We start from the raw sequence: 24,215 nt of genomic DNA, 5'->3' as shown, positions 1-24,215 counted from the left end.
ACGTGATTTTTTTTTCTGTAAAATTATATTTTACATGCTGAGTCTATGTTTTAAAGTCAAGTTAAACGTTTGTAGAGTTGATTCTTAGTTGTTGGCTATATGAATCTCTGAAAAATATTCTAATTTCAAAAAAGTTTGAAGTATTTAAATTGTCTCCTAATACTTCACACAGTGAAAATATAAAATTATGTTTCAGTAATTAAACAGTGAAGCATAGGCTAGCCGGCCAGTGCTGGTGGCCATAGGTAAATAAGTTTCTGACATGGTGTACTGATTAAGTTTACCTGTCAGGTATTTGTTTTGTAAAATATCAGCATGTCTTCAAAGTTGTATATCCACATAGAGAATCCAAATTTGGTACAAAGGAGGCTATAGTTGCAGCGCCAGGCTCACCTAAGTGACAGATTCGTTTTTGTTACCATTTATTGATACATATTAATCTTTACTATTTTAGAAAAATGATATTGGGCTAAACATTGCAAAAGGAGAAAGGCATAAAAGTCAGACACAATATTATTATCTCAGCTAGTATTACAACATACACAAATACAGAAAATTAAACAGGTAAGCGCCAGAATATCTATCTATCCTATTATATTTAATTCAAGAAGTAATAATGAAAAAATTCTGGAATATAGGCAGACAAGATGATTATATGAATGCACTTTGTATATATATATATATATATATATATATATATATATATATATATACACATACCTACAGATATAGATATATAAAAAAGATTTTTAAATAAGATATTTTAGGTGAATTGATGCAGTACATTTCTGAGCTCAATTAAATAGTGAACCCATCACACATTATAGGCTTCAGGAACCTTTCTGAGTTAAAACTAGCACAATAAGAGCATTTTACAATGTAATTCTGTTATTTGTATGCAAGGAAACCAGAGAAAACAGATCACTCACCTGTAAGGAATCGCTGTGTGGTCACTCTGTGCTGTGTTGGCTTCACTCCCTTGCAGCAACGTGTTTGTGACATCACACTGAGGTCAGACACAATGAGATGTTCAACTACTACACTGACAACGTGTAGTGACCTAGTGCAAAACGATCAAACAATAATAATATAACCCCAGTTAGGCAGTGGCGTCTCCAGGTTTCATATTTAGGGGGGGCACATGGGGGGCCAGGGACCAAAGTAGGGGGGCCAATTATAAAACGGTACATATACACTATATATATATATATATATATATATATATATATATATATATATATACACACACACACGTTAGACGTGCATTTTTAACTACATAATATGCACTTATCTCTTTGAAGTAAAGACTGTGATTAAAATATGATTTCAAAATAACAGCTTAAGTGACAGTTATTTTTCATTCTTTAATATTAGCCCCTGCTGACAATATATATAAATATTAGACCCTGCTTCCGATATATATTAATATTAACCCCTGCTGCGGATATATATTAATATTAGCCCCTGCTGCGGATACATACTTATATTATACCCTGCTGCCGATATACATAGAAATTATACCCTGCTGCCAACATATATTAATATTAGCCCCTACTGCCGATATATAGTATTAGTCCCTGCAGCCAATATATATAAATATTAGCCCCTGCAGCCAATATTTATTGATAATAGGCCCTGCAGACAATATATATTAATATTAGCCCCTGCTGCTGATATATGTAAACATTAGTCCCAGCTTCCGATATATAGTAATATTAGCCCCTGCAGCCAATATATATTAATATTAGACCCTGCTGCCAATATATTTGCCACACTGACTGCAGATCAGGGGAAGACAGTGAGAGTCAGTGCAGTGTTCCCTCCTTCTGACTGCACCGTGACATTGAGAGGTCCTCTCCCCTGTAATCATCCCCAGAGTCCCTTTGTCCCCTCATTCACTAAACCATAGCGCTCTTTTACTTACACCCTGTAGTTCAGGTATAGATCAAATAAACAACACATGGAAACAGCACATGCAACTGAATGAGATTTAAAAAAAACTTGTATTTGCAGGTATACATAAATAATGTATGGAAACATAGCATTGCAGGTATAAACTAGACTTGGGCACCAGGGGGCTCTTCGTGTTCGTCTTCGTGCTCGTCTTCGGCAAAAAAAAGAACTTCGTATTCCGCGAATATTCGCCTGGTCCTGTCTTCTCTTCGGGCGAATATTCGCGGACATTCTTCGTGCTCGGGTTTTCTTCGTTTTCCCCGGTTAAGGGGTTAAAACGGGGTTAAAGCCGCTCTGGCGCCAGGAGTTTAAATGTCCGTATGAGCAACTCTATTGGTCGTCAGCAGGGGGCTCGTCTGCCATTGGTTGATGGCAGACGAGCCCCCTGCTGGCGACCAATAGGGTCGCTCGTACAGACTGTTATACTCCTGGTGCCGTAATTGTCCGGCAGATCCCGCTGGTCTCCCTGTTCTATAATTTATTAACTGATAGAACAGGGAGACCAGTGGGATCTGCCGGGTAAGTTACAGCATTGGGGTTTTAAAAGTCTGCACGAGCGACTCTGTTGGTCGCTCGTGCAGACTTTTAAAACCCCAATGCTACAACTTACCCGGCACATCCCACTGGTCTCCCTCCCTGTTCAATTAATTAAATGTCCGTACGAGCGAACAATAAAGTCGCTCGTACGGACATTTAACTCTGTACAGGGAGGGAGACCAGTGGCATCGGCAGGGTAAGTTGCAGCATTGGGGTTTGAAAACCCCAATGCTGCAACTTGCCCTGCCGATGCCACTGGTCTTTAACTAATTGAACAGGGAGGGAGACCGATGCCACTGGTCTCCCTCCCTGTTCAATTAGTTAGTCCGTGCCGGGTTAAATGTCCGTACGAGCGACCAATAAAGTCGCTCGTACGGACATTTAACTCTGTACAGGGAGGGAGACCAGTGGCATCGGCAGGGTAAGTTGCAGCATTGGGGTTTTAAAACCCCAATGCTGCAACTTGCCCTGCCGATGCCACTGGTCTTTAACTAATTGAACAGGGAGGGAGACCGATGCCACTGGTCTCCCTCCCTGTTCAATTAGTTAGTCCGTGCCGGGTTAAATGTCCGTACGAGCGACCAATAAAGTCGCTCGTACGGACATTTAACTCTGTACAGGGAGGGAGACCAGTGGCATCGGCAGGGTAAGTTGCAGCATTGGGGTTTTAAAACCCCAATGCTGCAACTTGCCCTGCCGATGCCACTGGTCTTTAACTAATTGAACAGGGAGGGAGACCGATGCCACTGGTCTCCCTCCCTGTTCAATTAGTTAGTCTGTGCCGGGTTAAATGTCCGTACGAGCGACCAATAAAGTCGCTCGTACGGACATTTAACTAATTGAACAGGGAGGGAGACCAGTGGCATCGGCACTGCCGATGCCACTGGTCTCCCTCCCTGTTCAATTAGTTAGGGGTTAACCTTTTTTTAAAGGGTTAAGGGGCCGTGCAAGTGAGCCTATTGGTCGCTTGCACGGCCCTTTAACCTATGGATTTCTGCTCCCGTTAACCCCTTCGATGCTGTGTTAACGCAGCATCGAAGGGGTTAACGGGAGCGGAAATCCATAGGTTCGCTGTCAGGGGCTACAAAGACCGTGCGAGTGAGCCTATTGGTCACCTGCAGGGTCTTTCTCTGGCATCAACCAATTGGTTGATGCCAGAGGAGGTCCCTGTAGGCGACCAATAGGCTCATTCGCACTGCCCTGTAACCCGTGACGGCGAACCTGCGGATTTCCACTTCCGGGAACTGCCGCGATGCCGCGAAGCCGCGAAGACAAGACAAGGTAAGATGAAGGGGGGGAATGGTAGACGAAGACGAAGACAATCACGAAGATCTTCGTGGTGTGTGTCTTCGTCTTCGCCTACGTTTTACCGCCGCCGTCTTCTCTTCGGCGTGTCTTCGGAACGAACACGAAAACGCACTCTTCGTGTTCGTTTCCATGTTCGCCCGAAGACGAATGCACAAGTCTAGTATAAACCAACAGAACACACAAACCCAGCATTGCAGGTATATATCAACTGGAAATCACATGTACACTCAGCACTGAAGGTTTATGTTGGGGTAAATACAAAGTATGTATATCTGTAATTAATATGTGCTTGATTAAGTTTATGTGTATATATGTATGTATGATAGCTGCAAGCCACTTAGGGGGGAAGTAACAGGAAAGACAGCTGTAAGAAGATATCACACCTGCATACTATGTAGAGAAGGAAGGAAATGCATCACCTGGAGATAGGCATGGGAAACATAGCAAGTCAATAACATCACACGGTGGGGTCTTGGGAACAGAGGACAGGGACCTCATTTACACATCAATAGAGAAATCCCTTAAAAAGACATTGTAGAAACACATAGAAGGAGACTGGATTGGTGAGTCTCACCTTTGGCACATCACCCACACAGCATACACACTTAGCAGCAGATATTAGATAGATGGGATGTTTGTGGTCTGTATGAATGATTGTCATCTGTATATCACTGTAACTTTGGTTTTGTCTTTGCTGTAACATTAATCTGGGCAGATTCTAATTAAAGCTCTCTCTCTGGTAAGAATCTTGGGTTGGCTGTTTTATTGTAATATCAGGTAGAAAACCTTAGTAGAACTAGACACATATATTATCTGGAAAAGAGGATACGGTTATATGTTAGTTCTTGGAGGAGGTAACAAGGGTATTACATTTATCATTAATACACAACGCAGAGCGGATTATTCTCCACGCATATCAATTGGTGGTATTGGTTTGAGAGAGGAGAAGTATAGACAACAGTTTAGATCAAATAATCAACACATGGAAACAGCACTCCAGGTATTGATCAACTGAATAAGACATGCAAATCCTATATTTGCAGGTAAACATTAATAATGTATGGAAATATTGCCGATACAGATGAACAGAATGACACAAAACCCAGCTTTGCAGATATAAATCAATTGGAAATTACATATAAACTCTGCATTAAAGGTATAGATAAAACCCCCTAAATTACAGGCATAGATCACTGGTCACACACCCCAAAGCCAGCCCTGGTGTCCACACTGCCCACATAGAACCTGACCAGCACCTAAGTTACACATTATGTCAACTTTGTCCCCAAACAGCTGAACGTACGCCGTTTTTGTCCCATAAAGACCTCTCCCTCCCAATCTATCCTATCTACCCCCTCTCCCTCCCAATCTATCCTATCTACCCCCTCTCCCTCCCAATCTATCCTATCTACCCCCTCTCCCTCCCAATCTATCCTATCTACCACATCTCCCTCCCTATCTACCACATCTGCCTCTCTATCTACCACATCTGCCTCTCTATCTACCACATCTGCCTCTCTATCTACCACATCTGCCTCCCAATCTATCCTATGTACCCCCCTCTCCCTCCCAATGTATCCCATCCACCCCCTCTCCCTCCCAATGTATCCCATCCACCCCCATCTCCCTCCCAATCTACCCCCTCTCCCTCCCAATCTATCCTTATCTACCCCTTCTCACTTCCTATCTACCTCTTCTCTCCAACCCCCTCCTAACTTTATAACCCCCCCATTTGAAGTTCACTTACCTTGGGCTTGTCCAGCGGTGAGATCGCGAGGTCTCTGTATCCCTGGTTCTGCCGGCTTCACTGCTGGGCGCCGGATATGACGACATATACCGGCGCTCGGCTTGAAATGCCGGCACTGCGAACCAGGAAGAGGCCTCGCGGTCGCGGAGAAGAGTGAGAGGCGCCGAACGGTTGCTGAGAACTTATTCCTCAGCAACCGCTCGGCGCCTCTCACTCTCTCCTCCGGGTCTATTAAAAAAAAAAAAAAAAAGACGGCGTTTCAATTGGGGGGGCACACCGGGGGGCACAGCATGATGTAGGGGGGGCCATGGCCCCCTCTGGCCCCCCCCTGCCGACGCCACTGCAGTTAGGGGAGACTCTAGCTTTTCATTTACAACTTTCACCTGTGGTGCTAGGCTCTGATTTATGTGTTTTACTCACAGATCTTTTGTGGTTTTGTTTAAATGAGATTTCGGTAACTAACTGAATAAAGACGAGACTATTCGCTACTATCTAACTACTATCATGTACTTAACCAATTGTGAATTCTATAATATTAAATAATATCAACCCCCCACTTCCTTTAAAGCATGTGATTGGGAAACTCTGTGCTTCAGTTTCAATAAGGGAAGTTAAACAAATGTGACGTCCAGTGGTAGAGTGCTACAGTTCTGTCGCATCCTGTAGTTTTACTAACCAGTAGCAGGCGTATAACAGAAGGGAGAACAAGTTTCACAAATGGACTTGGAAGAAAGAATACTATATTTGGAATCATAGCACTTAATAATGACTCAGAAGATTCTTATAATTGCAGTGTCCATTCTTTGTGCATCTAGTGTCTCTGCCGCTGCCTGTTTAAAAGGCAAGACAGTACCGTATTTGCTCGATTATAAGACGAGGTTTTTTTCAGAGCAAATGCTCTGAAAAATACCCCTCGTCTTCTAATCGGGGTCGTCTTCTAATCAGACCTCAAATAGAGGTCTGATTATGAGACTAAGATCCAGATCCCCCGCACCGCTGCAGGGGACCTGGATCCTCCTGTCTCCCCCCCCCCACACTTACTTACCGGTGCTTCCTGCTGTATTGCCGGGGCAGCGGGTTGACGTCTACGCGATCCGCGTAGACAACGTCCGCTGCAGCCGGAAGGAGGTGTGGCTAGCAGCGGGGGTTGTCTGCGTCCGTCGCGGATACCTTCCCCGACTGTCAGAAATCAGAGTTCCCCGCACAGGTGCCGGAACTCTGATCTCTGACAGCCGGGAAAGGTATCCGCGACGGACGCAGACAACCCCCCGCTGCCAACTCCACCTCCTTCCGGCTGCAGCGGAAGGAGACGTCAACCCGCTGCCCCGGCAATACAGCAGGAATTTGGAAGCACCGGTAAGTGTGTGTGTGTGTGTGTGTTAAATGGGGGACATAGGGCATTTCTGGAATGCCTTATACCCCTATATGCCACTCTGGCACTTAGGGGGTTAAAAGGCATATTATGGGGCAGAGTGGCATATAGGGAGTTATAAGGCATTTCAGGAAGCAGAGTGGCGTTAAGGGGGCATTTAATAGAGCACTCTGCCTCCTGAAATGCCTTATAGAGTGCTCTATACAATGCCTTTTAACTCCCTTAATGCCACTGCCTCCTGGAATGCCTTATACCTCCCTATATGCCACTCTGCCCCATAATATGCATTTTAACCCCCTAAATGCCAGAATGGGATATAGGGGTATAAGGCATTTCTGGAGGCAGAGTGGCACATAGGGGGTCAAAAGGCATACCATGGGGCACAGTGGCATATAGAGGGTTAAAAGGCATATCATGGGCCACAGTGCCATATTGGTGTGGCAAGCCTGGGGGCAGATGTGCGTAACTGGGGGACAGGTTGGAAAATACAAGGAAATAAAAACAAAAAAAATATTTTTCTCAATCATAGCTTTTATTTAAAAAAATAGTTTACATGAATTAACATTTACTGGTAAAACTTTTTTCCTTTAGGGTCGTCTTATATTCAGGCTTTTTCTTTTTTTCCTAAGTTAATATTCAGATTTTGGGGGGTCGTCTTATAATCAGGGTCATCTTATAATCGAGCAAATACGGTAATATTCTAAAAAAAAAAAACAACTAAGGAAGCATGCCCTCATCTATGTCTGTATATTTTAGGTATCATGTAACTTTAACATTTAAAAAAATAACTGCTCCAAAGTTGAGAATTATTTCTCATAATGATTGTAATCTTAAGTGTCAAGAAACGTGGCTTTTTTGCTCTATGAAAAAAAGCTAGTTCTAAATATAAATGTCTTGAAGAATTAAACCATTTAAATATAGTTGTTACAATGCGTAGTAAACAGCAGTTATATATTAGTGCTAAACGTTAGGCAACAAGCATAAACTTTCTACTGTTGCTATGGCGATTGCCATTTCCTTTTACTTTTTAAACTTAGTAGTGCAGGTACTTTACATACATGTGAACTCCAATATCAAAATGTTTATGTTATTAGGTTCCAAATAAATATTAAAGAGGTTGGTTATAATTCAGTTACATTTTATGGTTGTTTATGGGCCAGATTCACAAACAAGCTACTAGTTGAGTAAAAACAATTGACCAAATTTAAATTACTGGTCAGTGGCCAGGACATTCAATGACAAATTTAGGACTGTTGGCAGCTATGCTTTTTTTGTTCCTCAGATTAAGTATGCCCTTTTCTAGGATTTAATTTTGAAATGTATGTACCGTTAAATTTATTCTAAATGTACATCTCATTTATCTTGTTATCAGGAAATTCCAAAGGCAGAGTATTCACGCAAAGGAGGGATAACTGTAACTCTTCAATTCTTGAAATTAAAATTCAGGAACATTTAAAATCCTGGATCACTACGCTGCTCATTCCAGTATTTTATGCCATGGTGCTTAGCTTCGGCCTTCCAGCAAATGGCCTTGCCTTATGGGTGTTTGTATTCAAAATTAAAAAGATGCCATCAACACTTCTCCTACTTAACTTGGCTGTTGCTGACATGTTGTTTATGATGGTCTTACCATTTAAGATTATTTACCACTTTAGTGGCAACAACTGGATTTTTGGTGAGACACTATGCCAAATAGTAACCTCTGTGTTCTATGGAAATATGTACTGTTCTGTCTTCTTCCTAATGGCCATAAGTATTGATCGCTACCTTGCTTTAGTACATCCTTTCTCTTCAAAAAGTTTACGAGGATGGAAGGCGTCCATAACAATTTCCGTTGGAATATGGCTTGTAGTAGCTTCAGGAACATCAATCTTCCTCATAGTTCCACAAACTAAAAAAATTCATCAGCCAAGCATTACAACGTGTCATGAAATACTGGCAACCTGTGTAGGATACGAATGGTACAAGCAGTATTTTCTTGGTCTTTTTATTGTTGGATTTGCCATCCCTTTGCTTGTAATTTTGTTCTGTTATCTCCCAGTTCTTGTTGTTCTGACAAGGATGAAGGAAGCTCACCGGAATGTAAAACTTTTGATCTTTTTGGTACTTCTCACATTTATTGTTTTCTTCACACCAAGCAACATTCTGAATTTATTTCATTATACAGAGAAGGACTGGGAGTGTGAAACCCGTCTCTACATGTGGTACCTGGTTGCTTTGGCAATGACTTCATTCAACAGTTGTATAGATCCATTTCTCTATTATTACACGTCACAAGACTTCAGTAAGGTTGTTAAACAGTCACTCTTTGGTGAAAACAGCACGTCTTTAAAAAGTACAAAACTTGCAGTTTCTTCTGACAATAAAGAGGGTGGTAGGAACTGAGGGTTAACATAGGTAATCTATGACACCAATACTGCCAAATTAACATTTAATGCTTTTTTTCACAAAAATGTCTTTACCTCATATTTTGAAAACTACTTATTTTAATACAGTAGGCGGGGCCAATTGCCTGCCCAAGAATTCTTTGGTGCCCTTTTTAAAAAAAAATAATTTAGATTATTTTGTTATCATAGTTTTACATAACACTCTGATGCCCTCATACATACCCAGCATTTGGAGCTTGAGGTGGGGGAAACTGATATACTGTTATTTATTGTTTAAATATCAAATGAATAAAACATGTAAAAAAAGTCCCCTTCGTAAGAGAAATACTGGCTGTTGCACATACTTTGCGTTTCATTCACTGTTATATTTCCTCAATTTTGAAAAATAGGTTGAGAAAAATGTTGCATGAGAAAGACCCTGATCCAGAAGCAATCCAAGCATTATTTAAATGTATTTTAAAAGAAAATAATCTCTGACTTATTTAGATGTGCATTACACGATGGTGGTAATTTCCCTTTACAACATAAAACCCCAGCTTTTCCAAGGACTGCTGTTCATAGGCTCACTTCTTTTTCTCTATTTGATTATATAACACTGACTGTAATATACACAAAATCCAGCTAAATGTATTGTTCTGTTTCTTTTAAAGATATTTGCAGACATAGGGCTGAGTTTAATGCTGGAGACAAATCTGAAAAGCAATGCTGCAGATTTCTGTTGGATTGCCCTTACAAAAAAAATACTGCAGTTTTACTGAAGTAATACTGCAGTTTTTTGGACATGAAAAAACTGCAATACTGCACTTTTACTGCAGTATTACTGCATTTGTACTTCACTGTACTCCAGTTTTACTGCAGTTATTTTTGTACGGAAGTACAAATGCAATAAAGCTGCAGTACATTGAAGTACAACTGTAGGTTTGCAATATAAAAAAAAAGTGCAGTAAATGTGCAGTAATACTGCAGTACAGTGAAGTACAAATGCAGTAAAACTGCAGTAAATGTACAGTAATACTGCAGTAAAAGTACAGTATTGCAGTTTTTTCATGTCCAAAAAACTGCAGTATTACTTCAGAAAAACTGCAGTAATTTTTTGTAAGGGTGAGATGGAAAAGACAGAAAAACAACAAGAATATACTAGCCCATGTTTATTAAAGTGTATGACTATGTTTTGTCACTTTTTTTTTTACAATGACCCGATGGATATATCACTGCCATTGAATGCAGCAAATTGGATCACATTTATGAAAATGCTGCTGCTGAAATTATGTAGTAAAAGGAATACTCAAATCATTTGTGGTAGCCAAAGTTAGAGCCTTCGTCCAGTAAGTTTACCTTGGTATTTTTCCTGTTCTATTTACGCCAGTTGACATCCTCAATGCTGCGCCAGCTCGGCACATTCCTCTACAGTGTAAATGGGTCAGTTGAAAGGATCAGAGATCTCCTTTGGAACAGGTCTATTCCCTAGTATTGTGCACGGCGAGCAGAATCGCTTTAGACTTAATTTTTTGTTTTGTTTTTGCCGTGTTCGTTTTCAGCAAATTTGAGGGCCTTTTTCTTTTCTTTGGAACAACATTCTGGGGGCGTTCCCAAAGAGGGACCTTCTGGACTAACCTTTTATTATAGAAATTTTAAAAAAGGTTCTCACAGAGTAAGGACTGTCAAGGCAGACACTGGCAATTATATATATAATTATATATATATTATAAGTTTCCCTCAGAGTAAGGATGGTCAAAGACGTGCAGCAGCAGCTGAGAATATGCATGATCATTCATTCTAGCCACTTAAGGATCAAGCTGTTTTTTTCTTTTTGTACCCTTCCTGACCAAGGCTGTTTTAAAATTTTTCATGTTTAGCTGTACTTTTCTTCTCTCTATAAATTATATTTTGGGTTTTTTCTAGCTCAAAAGAGCCTTCTTTACATACCATTACTTTGATCATATCATCTAATGTACTCTATAAAATAATAAAATATGGTGAAAATTTAAAAAAGCCACCTTTTCTGAGTTTTATTTGAAATACAGAATGTTTAATGTTTATTTTTTGCAAATTATAGGACAATAAGTACAAGTAGAGTATTGCTATTTCAAAACCTTTTTTTTTAAAGCCTTGTAATCTTGCCCCATGTCCTTTTGGGACATCTTTGAAGCTGGCCAGTTCAATGTACCCTCATCAAATCATATAGTTTTGGAAAACTAGACACCCAATGCTATTTGGAATGCTAGTAATTTAACTCTATCCATGCACTAATTTTACCACTCGGCTTTTTAAAACTTTGTGGTAGTAATTTTTTTTCTTATTTCTGCCTTTATACTTCAGGTATAAATGTACAGCTCCTGGTGTACATCACTGTCAAACAACTATATGTTTTAGGCAACGTTTACATTGATACCACCCATTGTGACACTGTTAACCCCAGGGAGATGCTTAGTTTGGCATTTTGGTACAGGTGCTATCCAGATCATAAATATGGGTCCCTGGGGTGGAGCGATTGGAGAGCAGGGTGGGCCAATGCTTAGTTCCCCCATTCTGTGGAAAACCTGTGCCAGCTTTTGAAAGAGGCTAGAAGTCTGCAGGATTCCTATGGGGCCTGCATCAGGCACAGGTGATGGGCATTAAAACCCCCTGGAGCTTGATGAGTAGAGAGACTGCTGGAGGAAGAGGAAGTTTCCCTGTGCTCCCAGGCAGGGGCGTACCTAGAGTATTTGGCACCTGGGGTGGATCCTGTATGTGGCATCCCCCCACACACACACTTTAAAACTGCATAGCTTCTATCGTTATATATACTGGCACAGACATTGAAGGTGGTACAGCATAACACCTATCATTATATACTGAGGCAGACATTCACCGGGTAGAGCATAACACCTATCACTATATACTGAGGCAGACATTGACAGTGGTACAGCGTAATCCCTATCACTATACACTGAGCCAGACATTGACAATAGTGCAGCATATCCCCTATCACCATATACTAAGCCAAACATTGATGTGATATAGGCCTACCACTTCAATGTCTGGCTTAGTAGGGATGCACCAAAATGAAAATTCTGGACCGAAACCAAAAATTCAGCATTTACTTGGCCAAAACCAAAAATGACCCCCCCACCATAAAAAAAATCTCACACTTTTATTAAAAGTAAGTAACACATCAAAATTGGACACAAAATAAAATAGCAATATTCATATATATATATATATATATATATATATATATATATATATATGATTGTTAACAGCAATCACACTCCTATCACGCCCAGGCGTATCCAGGTTCTAGCATGTACTGGTTGCCTGGGCATGATAGGAGTGTGACTGCTGTTAGCAATCATATATATATATATATTAATATTGTTATTATTATTGTTCACATGTGAACTCAGCACTGGAGGCATAGCATCAGACATACAAATCCCGTATTTGCAGGTATACAATAATAATGTACAGAAACATAGCATTGCAGGTATAGATCAACTAGAAATCACATAAAAACTCAGCAATAAAGGTATAGATAAAACCCCCTAAATTACAGGCATATATCAGATTGCACACCCCAAAGCCAGCGTCCACATTGCCCACATAGAACCTGACCAGCACACACACATAGGACGTGCCCTCTTTGCCCCCAAACAGCCCAGCATGAGTCAGCATGAAACAGCCGAGTGTACACCATCTTTGTCCCATAAACACGCTACCTGTGCCATCTTTGTCCTATAAACACCCTGCTTATACCATCTTTGCCTTTTTGACAAATCAATTATACACCTATGATTAACACAAACACTTTTACAGTCACTCACTAATTCACTTTCATTCACACAATTCGTTCACACAATCATTCTTTCACACAAATTATTTACACATATTCATTGATGCATTCTCACAAATTCATTATCTCACTCATTCACACAATTCATCCACACATTAATCCATTCATTTTCTCTCTCTTATTCTGACTCTTTATTTCAATATTCTTGCTACCCTCCTTCCTCCCTTCTCTCGATCTACCCATTCTCACTCCTTTCTGCCCTATCTACCCCTTCTCACTCCCTTCTCCCTATCTACCTCCTCCTAACTATCTACCCTCTCCCCCCTTTAAAGTTCACTTACCTTTCAGGAGTCCTGCGGTGGGGGTGCAAGGCCTCTGTCTCCCAGCTCTGCCACTGTATGGAACAGTATAGAGTGATGGGAGTTATGATGTACTTTTAGAGCATAATTGTATAATGAAAAAGACATTGGAAATGGTACAGCATAACACCCATCACTCTCACACATTTACCAATCCACACATACCAATCCACAAATATCAATCCACACTTACCAATCCACATTTACCAATCCACACTTACCAATCCACATTTACCAATCCACACATACTAATCCACACATACCAATCCACACATACTAATACACACATACCAAACCACTCTCACTGTCACTCTCACTGAATGCGTTCCTACCTTTCCTCTTTTCTCATTACAGCATTCAGCTTATTTTCCTGCCGGTTCAGAGGGCACGGACGCCGGGGGCGAGGCTTCAGTGTTGTGCGCCGGGATCTGACAACAAACCCCGGTGCACAGCAGCAGTTGCCGCGCGGATTAACAGACCTCCGATACCTCTCCCTTGCGAGCCTGCTCCTCCAGCGGCGGACATTACTGTCTGTTTCTGGAGGGGTGCTTGGTGCCGGCAAGTTGGCACCCCCCTGATGAGCGGCACCCGGTGCGGACCGCCCCCCCCCCGCTCCCCGCTAGGTACGCTACTGCTCCCAGGTCAAGGAGAGGCCCTGAAGAAGACCATCCCTCAGCCAAGTGAGGCATTACCTACCTGGAACCTTTGTGTGCTGTCTGGGAGGAGGTTTTCCAGACTTAGATGGGTCTGGCTGGGGGGTCAGGTTAGTGGGTGATTAGGCTGGTCAGTCTGATTAGTTAGAAAGGGGTCCAATTTGGAGCTAGGTGTTTCTTTTTATCATTTTGTTTTGGGGTGTTTTGTTTGAACAGTTAAAAATAAAGCACTGTTTTGCTGCAAGGTGGTGTTCCTGAGCCTGATTGCCCTAGAGGACTGTGCTTAAGACCCCTAACTGTGACATTTATGGCCCTCATGTCACACGGTTTGTCACACCATGCATAGGTTTGTCAGGTTGTTTGAAGACTGAAGGGCCACATTTGTGAGGTGTACATTTTTCAATTTGGAATTTTGACATCTGGTCATAATTCCTCTATATCCTCATTGGGGCATCTTTGAAGTCGCCCCAATTCTGTTTATGCCATGAAACCATACATTTTTTTTTTAAACTAGACACCCCATTGTATTTTAAATGCTGGTATTTAAACTCTTTCCATGTGCTAAGTCTGGCATCAGCCTTTGTGAAGGTGTGTGGGTTTTTTTTCCACAAGCATTTTAATTTAGGTATTCATTTTCAGCTTCTGGTATGTGTCACTGTCAAACCCTAATATGTGAAGAGGTTAAGCTATTATTTGCTGTAGGTTTGTTGCTCTTTCTTCAGTCAGTCTTTATAGGAATAGGATAAGGTAAAGGGAAATAACAAGATAGGAAGTCTAACAGCTATTTCTACGCAGATTGTGGGACACAAACCGTTAAATTAAATATCTCTCAAAATCTTGATTATCTACTTTAATGAAATAGCTAATCCCCAATCTGGGTGTAATAAATATAGTTAATGAATAAGAAAACAATATAGAACAGTTTTATTATTTTTGCAAAACACTAATTTATGTGTTAAAAGTTCAAAACAGTTCAACAGATTTTTTGTGCTGTTAGCAATTTTTTTATCATAAAACTGTCTAGACTTCCTCTTTCGTACACCAAATATACACAATAGCATTTTGAAGTCACATGAATTGAGTGCACATGGTGGAACCTCTGAAGTCTTATGAGAATGAAACAAGGCAATAAATGCTATAGATAAAAACATAATGAAACACAAGAACTCTGTCTTCACAAACAAGAAAACATCTGACAGAATGTAACCTTATTACAATAGAGGTTCTGCTCTTAAAAGGGAGAATGATTTGTAAATTCCTCCCCTCAGTAATCCTAGGGATGTTAAATCTGAAACACCTGGGAACCCTTGTTGAATGATCTGAAATCATCTGCATCCGATGAGTGTTCTGATATGGAAAGCACATTTTTAGATGCCTCGGCTCTCAATGAGCGACATAACAGACCAAGCTCAGAATGATATCACTCAGTCTGTTAGTGCTACCAGGATTACAACTCCTACCACTCACATTAGGCAAAACAGTAATAAAAATAAAGTTGTATCCGTAAGACCCTTTCCAGGCATTTGTGCAGTCATAAGTACAACTCCCATCGCTCACAGAAGGAAAAAGGGTGATTCTAGTAAACCACAAACAGCAGAACACTAAGGGCCCCAGGTCTTGTTCTTGCATTTGATGGTACAGTCATCACATGTTCCAGTCATAACCAGACTCGGGCGCCGGCAGAAAACTTGTGTTTATGTTTTCGTGCTTAAACTCTAATAACATCTGCTCAACTATTTACATGTAACTTTGAACAAATTAGCATAAAGCCACACGAGCTGCAGATTTCTGTTTGCATAACGTGTTTAACAGAGAAAATATTCCTGCTCATATTTATGATATTGCATTAAAACAAATCCTTTAGGTCCAACATTAGGTGCAATTTATGGAGGTGCAAAGTGGGTGCAGTGGCAAGTGCATCATTTTGCAATATGGGTGCAATAGAAAATTCTGTGGGTGCAATCACAAGTCATTTTTTTCATTATGGGTGCAGTGAAAATTTATATGGGTGCTAATTGGGTGCAATGGGAAGTCATTTTTTTCACTATGCCTGCAGTGAAAATTTATGTGGGTGCAAACTGGTTGTCATAGGAAATCAATTTTTGCATTATGGGTGCAGTGGAAATATATGTGGGTGCAATGGCAAGTCATTTTTTTCATTAGGGGAGCTGTGGAAATTTATATGGGTGCAAATTGGATGCAATGGCAAGTCATTTTTTTCTATTATGGGAGCAGTGGAAGTTTATGTGGGTGCAACGGCAAGTCATCTTTTTCACTATGGGTGCAGTGGAAATATATGTGGAGGACAGGGGGCAAGTGAATACTGTAACCCACTTACCTGCTGCTGCTAAGGAGGTAGCGTTTCCTCCTAGACACCACCACTGTTGGATGAGAGGCTCTGCTTCTTGTTGAGCCATAACCAAGATGGCCGACTAGCATTCTCTGCCATCCACCGCACATGCACACTTCACACCTAAGATGGCTGATTGGTCAAAACAAATGGCGAATTGCACATGTGCCAACCTCAGTTAAGATGGCCGACCAGTACAACTTGCGATGGACTGTGCATGCACAGCCCACAAATTAAAGAGATACTCCTTCAATTTCTGCCCGCCTCAGCAATTACCTAAAGCTAAAGGGACTCCTTTAGTCTTTAAGTAATGCCCCCGGTAAGTGGGGGGCATAAGACAGGAGGATCCAGGTCCCCTGCAGCGCTGCAGGGGATCTGGATCTTAGTCGCATAGTCAGACCTATTTGAGGTCTGATTATAAGAAGACCCCGATTATAAGACAAGGGGTATTTTTTAGAGCATTTGCTCTGCAAAAAACCTTGTCTTATAATCGAGCAAATACGGTACTTTTTACAAAATTCATAAACTCATATTCTCCTGTATTGTGACGTGCAGACCTGGATACCACTGTAATACACTTATACGCAATACACATTCAAAGCTTCTTGAAAAATGTCTGGAATGAAAAAAGAACAGAAGAATTTTGATCCCAAAGTGAGGCTTGAAATGCATCTGATTATTTGATGATCAAAATCTAGGCCATGTGTTATTTTCCCCTTCCCTCCAAGAACATTTCGTCCTCAAAGTTGAGGAAAAATAAGCCAGACGTGGTTGGCTATCATGTTACTTTCTGGATTAGTATATAATAGGCTATCTGTAATTCATCCAAACCAAGCCATAGCATATAGGACGGCCCCACTAAACGGGATCCATCACAAAAAACCTGCGGGTGTTGGTGGTATTCTGTGGGAGCGGGCGGTCACACAATATACTTACAGGTCCCGGTAATTCTGTGCAGTCCCTCAAGGCTGCCGTGGTTTTTTTTTCTTGCTTCTTCACATTTAATTTCAGAAGCGGTCCTAGCGTCACTTTTATATACAACCTCGTTTATCTTATGATTCGTTCAATGGAACACAATGTTTTATGTATTTATGTAAATTCTTCACTATCTCTAAAAGCTGTGACAGAATGTTTGCCGGAGCGGGCAGGAGTGGAACACACACGTTGCGGGAGCAGGCAGTAATGGTCAGAAATTCAGCGGGACCAGGTTTAAGAGAACAGTCTAACTGCACCAGCTGAATCCATATCACTCTTTCAATTTTAACTCCAGAAAAAGGTTTTAGGTTTTGGGATGGTGTGGAAAAGGTAAAGAAGCATTGGAAGGAGGTTTATGTAGAGGTCATTGATCCACCCATACCAACAGAGCTGTTCTACATCTTTCTTGATGGAGGGTTGTTGCTAAAGTGGAATAATTATCTTAGAACAGGTGTTCACAATCTCTAGTGTGCACCTAAATATTTCAGTTTCCCCGAACACCACTTGAAATGAAAAAGACGATTGTAGAGCAACTACTGATGGACAAAGAACAGAGAGATTGGGATGCTTATACCGTATTTTTCGCTCCATAAGACGCAGTTTTTTTCCTCCCAAAGTAGGATGAAAAATCAGCCGCGTCTTATGGAGCGAAGATGCAGGCAGGGAGGGGGGGGGGGGGGGGGGGGGCAACGATATACCGTATTTATCGGCGTATAACACGCACTTTTTTAACTAAAATCCGGAGCTTAAACCCTACCTGCGTGTTATACGCCGATAAATCCGGGGTCGCAACTGAGGCAGGCGGCGGCGGCGGCGGCCGCCAGCAGAGGAGTCCTGGATTTCTGCCAGTCAGGGGGGCCCAAGGGGTGCCGAGCGGTTGCTGAAGATAACCGCTCGGCAACTCTCGGGCCCCCCTGCCTGACAGATATACAGGAATCCTTTGCTGGCGGCGGCCGCCGCCACTGCCGCCTGCCTCAGCGCTTCAACTCCTGTGTTGGAAGCGTTTGTCTCGGGTGCCGGCGCTTTACGCTGGGCGCCGGCATATGACGTCAGACGCCGGCGCTCAGCAGTGAAGCGCCGGCACCCGAGACAAACGCCTCACGCTTCCAACACAGGAGTTTAAGGTAAGTGACGGGCGGGGGGGGGAGATCCTGAGAAGGGGGGGTTAGGGAGTTAGAGGGGAGATCCTGAGAAGGGGGGGTTAGGGAGTTAGAGGGGAGATACTGAGAAGGGGGGTTAGGGAGGGAGGTCTTACTGTGTGTGTCTTACTGTGTGTGTGTGTGTGTCTTACTGTGTGTGTGTGTGTGTGTGTCTCACTGTGTCTGTGTGTGTCTTACTGTGTCTGTGTGTGTCTTACTGTGTTCATAGCTTATTCAGTTATTGTAATAAATATTTTAGCCCATTTTTTAGCTCAAAATATTTTTTCCTTTTTTTTCTCCTCTAAAATCTAGGTGCGTCTTATCAGCAGGTGCGTCTTATAGAGCGAAAAATACGGTATATACAAGGTTCAATTTATCCTTTGGACTTGGCACAAGCAGGATATAGCCCTCAGACAGGGAGCTTGGCACAGGGAAGGTTTGATAGCCCTCAGGAAGGAAACTCAACCAATACTGCAGAAAAATCCATGTATACCTCCTCCCCTCATCATTCGTTCATATAACCATTGGCCATTTGCACCCATAATTTCCACTGCAGCCATAATGAAAACAAATGACTTGCCATTTCACCCACTTTGCACCCATATAAATTTATACTGCGCCACTGAAAAAAATGACTTGCTATTTTATCTGTAGCCACTGTAACCAGCTGAAGATAGGCAGCAGGGTGAATCCACAATGCAAAGCCAGGAATACAAACCAGACACAGGTAACAGAGGTAGGCTAAATACCAAAGCAGGTAGCGTAGCCAGAGCCGAGCCGAGGTCAAAGGTAGGAGCAGGCAGGATAAACAGGAACAAGCCGAAGGTCAAAACCACAGAATCAATACAACGGATACTGAGCCCAGATTACTGGGAAAGAAACTCTTTCACAGGCAATGGGCCTAGTAAGTACTGTATTTGCTCGATTATAAGACAAGGTTTTTCTTCAGAGAAAAATCGGGGTCGTCTTATAATCAGACCTCAAATAGAGGTCTGACTATGAGACTGAGATCCAGATCCCTGAATTCTGACTCCCTGGTGTGTAGTCGGGGCAGCGGGTAGACGTCTACGCGATTCGCGTAGGCAACTTCTGCTGCAGCCGAAAGGAGGTGTGGTTAGCAGCGAGGGTTGTCTGCGTCCATCACGCAGACCTTCCCCGGCTTTCAGGAAGTTCCACGCAGTGCTGCTGGGAATTTTCTCGGACAGCCGGAGCGTGTATGCGCGATGAACGCAGACAACCCCCGCTGCTAACCGCACCTCCTTCCGGCTGCAGCAGAAGTAGATGTCTACCTGCTGCCCCGACTACACACCAGGGAGTCAGAAGCACCAGTAAGTTTGTGTGTGGGGGGGTATTAAATGGGGGGCATAAAGCATTTCTGTAGGCAGAGTGCTCTTTGCCTTTTAACCCCCTTAATGCCACTCTGCCTCCAGATATGCATTTTAACCCCCTTTATGCCACTCTGCCTCCAGAAATGCCTTTTAACCCTCTATATGCCACTCTGCCTCCTGAAATGCCTTATACCTCCCTATATCCCACTCTGCCCCATAATATGCCTTTTAATCCCCTAAATGCCAGAGTGACATATAGGGGTAAAAGGCATTTCTGGAGGCAGAGTGGCAAGCCTGGGGGCAGATGTGCATAACTGGGGGGGGTAGGTTGGAAAATAAAAGGAAATAAAAACCAAAAAAATATTCTTCTCAATCATAGCTTTTATATAAAAAAAAAATAGTTTACATAGTTTACATGAATTAACATTGACTAGTAACACTTTTTTCATATAGGGTTGTCTTATATTCAGGCTTTTTCTCTTTTTCTTAAATTAATATTTAGATTTTGGGGGGTTGTCTTATAATCAGGGTCATCTTATAACCGAGCAAATACGGTAATATCATAGCATTATTCTTACACTAAACACACTACATAGGAAATGGGGGTGACTAAAAGATGTGATTTTATCATTTCCTGTATACCTGTATACACAAATAGCATATTGCTACATTTAAAAAGTTTATGTGCAATATGTTACATTTATGTCCTTTCATGTTACAAACAGAATTTTTTTTGTAATTCATATTCTACATGAATACAGTTTCTTGTTTATATATAAAATTAATGAATAGATTGGAAATAATACTTCAATTTGCCATCCTTTTTACTTTTGAATATGGTTGCTGAAGGCAAAACAGGTGTGTTGTGGTCGTGGCCTGTTTTATGCAAAATTATGCTAATATTTAAATACACAATTTAGACAAAAACACATCTAACAATACAACAATAAATTTGATTCAGGAATACAGTTAAATTATGTAAAGACGAATACCAACAGATGTTATGATATATAATGATATACTTAATACCTCTAGCGGTAAAAACAATATATCGAAAAAGGTTACCATAACAAAGTTACAGACAGTCAACAATTATATTCTAATAACATTGTACTTAACTTCAGGGAGTATCAGCATATCAAATGACTCCTTTGGTGTTCAGTTTCCAAAATGGCTCTAGATACCAGGATCATATAGAAGACTTTAAAGGATTCTTTCAGTAGTTGTTTTCTAATTCTTAGTTACAATACTAGGCACTTAACTAGTCCTAGCTTCTTGGCACTTAACAAGCCCAAGATGGAAGAGCAGCTTTCTATTTCATACTTTTTCTCTGGCAAACTTTCACAGCTCCCTTAGCTTCTGCCATGCTGCTTCCTTCCTTTCCTTCCTTTCCTTCCTTTCCTTCCTGTCCTTCCAGTCTCCTCTCCTCCTCCCCCGTCTTCCTGGAGTTCCTGATATCCCATTGTTCCTGGCATAGCCCACATGGCTTTTCATGTAGGTAGCCATTATCTATGGTCTTAGATAAACAATAGATGTACACATCACTCACTCTCTAGTGCTACCTGGTGGTAGAGGTAAGGTACTTCGTAAACAATAGAACTAATTGGTATTGTAATGTATGCCACAGTTAGGGGAGTGGTTTATCCAAAGGGAGATACAGATATTGCGTCTGTGACGTGAATCACTAATAATGGACGATGCAATCCATGTCCACAACATTCCACCTCTTGATTCACATCATATAGCAATAATACATAAATGTATCTCTCCAGAAAATAATCCCCCCACCATGGCACTCATTTCACAGATATCTTGTACAACAAACATATAAAAAACATAACAGTTATAATAACCCTAAATGTTATTCCCAAAAGATTGTCCAACTGAATCTTTCCCTCGTGTGACACTCCTTTTGATCTTGATCGATCTTGATCCTGTCAAGACAGCAATTCCAATAAAATCCCTGGAAGTGGAACTCCATGCTCCCTGCTGCGTGAAGTGTCTTATCCTCAATAGAAAGCCAGGATCTCTTAAAAAGGACACCAATCTGCTAGAGAGAAAATAAGACACGGTGAAGCATCACACTTATCATTCCACTACAAATCATGCACAACAGTACATTTGCTGCCTTCCTGACTAAAGCCTAGTCCTCCATCTTCCTAGAACAGCATTATCCCTCGGTCATCCTTATACTACCAGGGCTGATTTGGATATCCAAATGGATTTCTAATCCAATTCAGTTCCCGGGGTTCTGAAAACAATACAAACCTCTTCCACAAAGCAAACATCAATGTTTCATTTCTTTACATCAACCCCTCATGTTTCATACTCTGACATCCTCTTCAACCCAAATTCCCACACTATAATATTTTGTAGTCAGTACTTTACTAAAGAATTATGGTTGCAAACCCTTTCCCACTCTCTATCACTACTGGGGACAGTACTCGAATGAGCTCTCCTAAAAACTCTTTGCACCACTCTACCATCCTAGTAGCTTTAGGTGGTAGGCAAGGGACCACTATATGCTTAGTGGTAATTGGATAATACAAAAGTCCATATATGCAAACGTTCATCTCTTTTGGTTCTTCCTTGAATTCTTTTAACAGTCTCTTCTTGCTGGATCCACAACAAGCCACAACTCTTCTGGCAATTCAATCCACCTCTAGGTCTTCAGTCTCCACAGCTGAACTGCCTAATCTGCCCATCTTTTTTTCTTTAGGGCTACTTTGTGCGGCCACCCTCTTCATGAGGAATCAACTACTCATTCTCTTTCACTCACTAATGGTGCTGCTGCATCCACATCCAGATTGTCAGCAGTCATCCGACTTTTAAAACAGGCAAGACAAACGTGTTAATAGAGCTGTCAGCTGGTCGAATATCTACCTCTTTTCTGTCCTCCAGGCTGTCGGTTCTGCACATGGCAAACCGGCATGGCTGAGGAAGAAACATTTACAGGTTTTACATGTTCCCTTAAGTGGTTTTTACCAGGGACGCATGAAAACAAACACCCCTCACTAATAGTTTCCGTACTGTCCCGTTTCATATGATTAACCCCTGACTTCTGACTTGCAAATTTGGAAAGAGTTAAAACACCTGCAGGGACTTCAATTATCAAAGGGCTGTCCTGCAACACCTCTTTAGTTTCTGCCCCCCTTATCCATACCCCATTCTGTTTCCTTGCCTTATCCCTCCCCCCAGCAACCTGTTGGCACCGATCTCTAGTTGATACTGTTGCCACATTTACCACTGGGAGCACACCATCTTGTAATAATGGGGAGGTCATGGCCCTGTTAATCGTCCTGCCATCTTTATCATTAGGTAGGGGTGGCTCTTCTAAATGTACATTGGTATGTATGTTTAAATGTGGAGAAGTCTTTGTCAGTGACTCACTAATACTACAAGGGTTGTAAGCAACTTTGTGTACCTGCCTAAGCCTTCTCACTACCGATTTCCACTTTTTAAACATCTCTGCAGTAGGAATACCATTTATCTCTTCTCTGGGTACACCATTCTGTAACAAGTCATGCCACATTTGCCTTCTAGTCATCCTACTCGGATTTCCACCCGACTTTTGTGCTGAAAATTGCACTCTAACCTTTTCTGCTGTATAAACACTCTTAGTCTCTTTGGTTTCTATGTTTAACTCTTCTATCTCAGCCAATAGGGTGGTTACATGGTGTATGTTTCTATTGTTTCCCATTCCATAGAGCAGAGATAGCAGGAGAACTTTTAGATATGTCGGTGCAGTCTTTAGAAGCTTTGACCGCATGCTAGCTGTAAAATCCTCCATATCAGGGCCTTCCCAATTACCCTTGTTCAATCCTGCAACACAACCCATAATCCTTACATGATTTATGGCATCTTTAATTGTTACCCATGGGGTCGATGGCTCAATATCTGAGTGTGATGGATAAACTTGTAATAAAGCATGGCGAACCATGTCTACCAATGAAAAGTTCCCCCTAATCTCTCTCACCCTCCGTAATGCCTGCATGAGCTGCAGATTCAGTGTCAGCTGCCCCATACTTATGGCTTCCCTTGCACTCAACAGCACACTGTCAGCTCCTCCATCCCACATGCGTAGTAACCACTCGCCCACATTTTCACCCACTTGCTGTTTATGTGTCTTAGCCAGCTCAATGAGCGCCATATGTGTGTAACTCTTTACCACTTCCTTCATCTCATCACGTGCACCATTTCTCCAACCATGCTCCCTATCTTGGTCGCAGTGTATTCTCCTTTTCTGCTGTTGTATAATGATAGGACAGGCCTGTCGCCGGTCCAGTTCATTATCATCTTCAGAAAAGGACACATACGCATCATCGGATGACCGGA

This window comes from Sceloporus occidentalis, unplaced genomic scaffold, assembly GCF_023333645.1.
Source record: "Sceloporus occidentalis isolate IW3139 unplaced genomic scaffold, rSceOcc1.0.p SCAF_36, whole genome shotgun sequence".
NCBI classification, from domain to species: Eukaryota; Metazoa; Chordata; class Lepidosauria; order Squamata; family Phrynosomatidae; genus Sceloporus; species Sceloporus occidentalis.
This window is presented reverse-complemented; position numbering follows the sequence as displayed.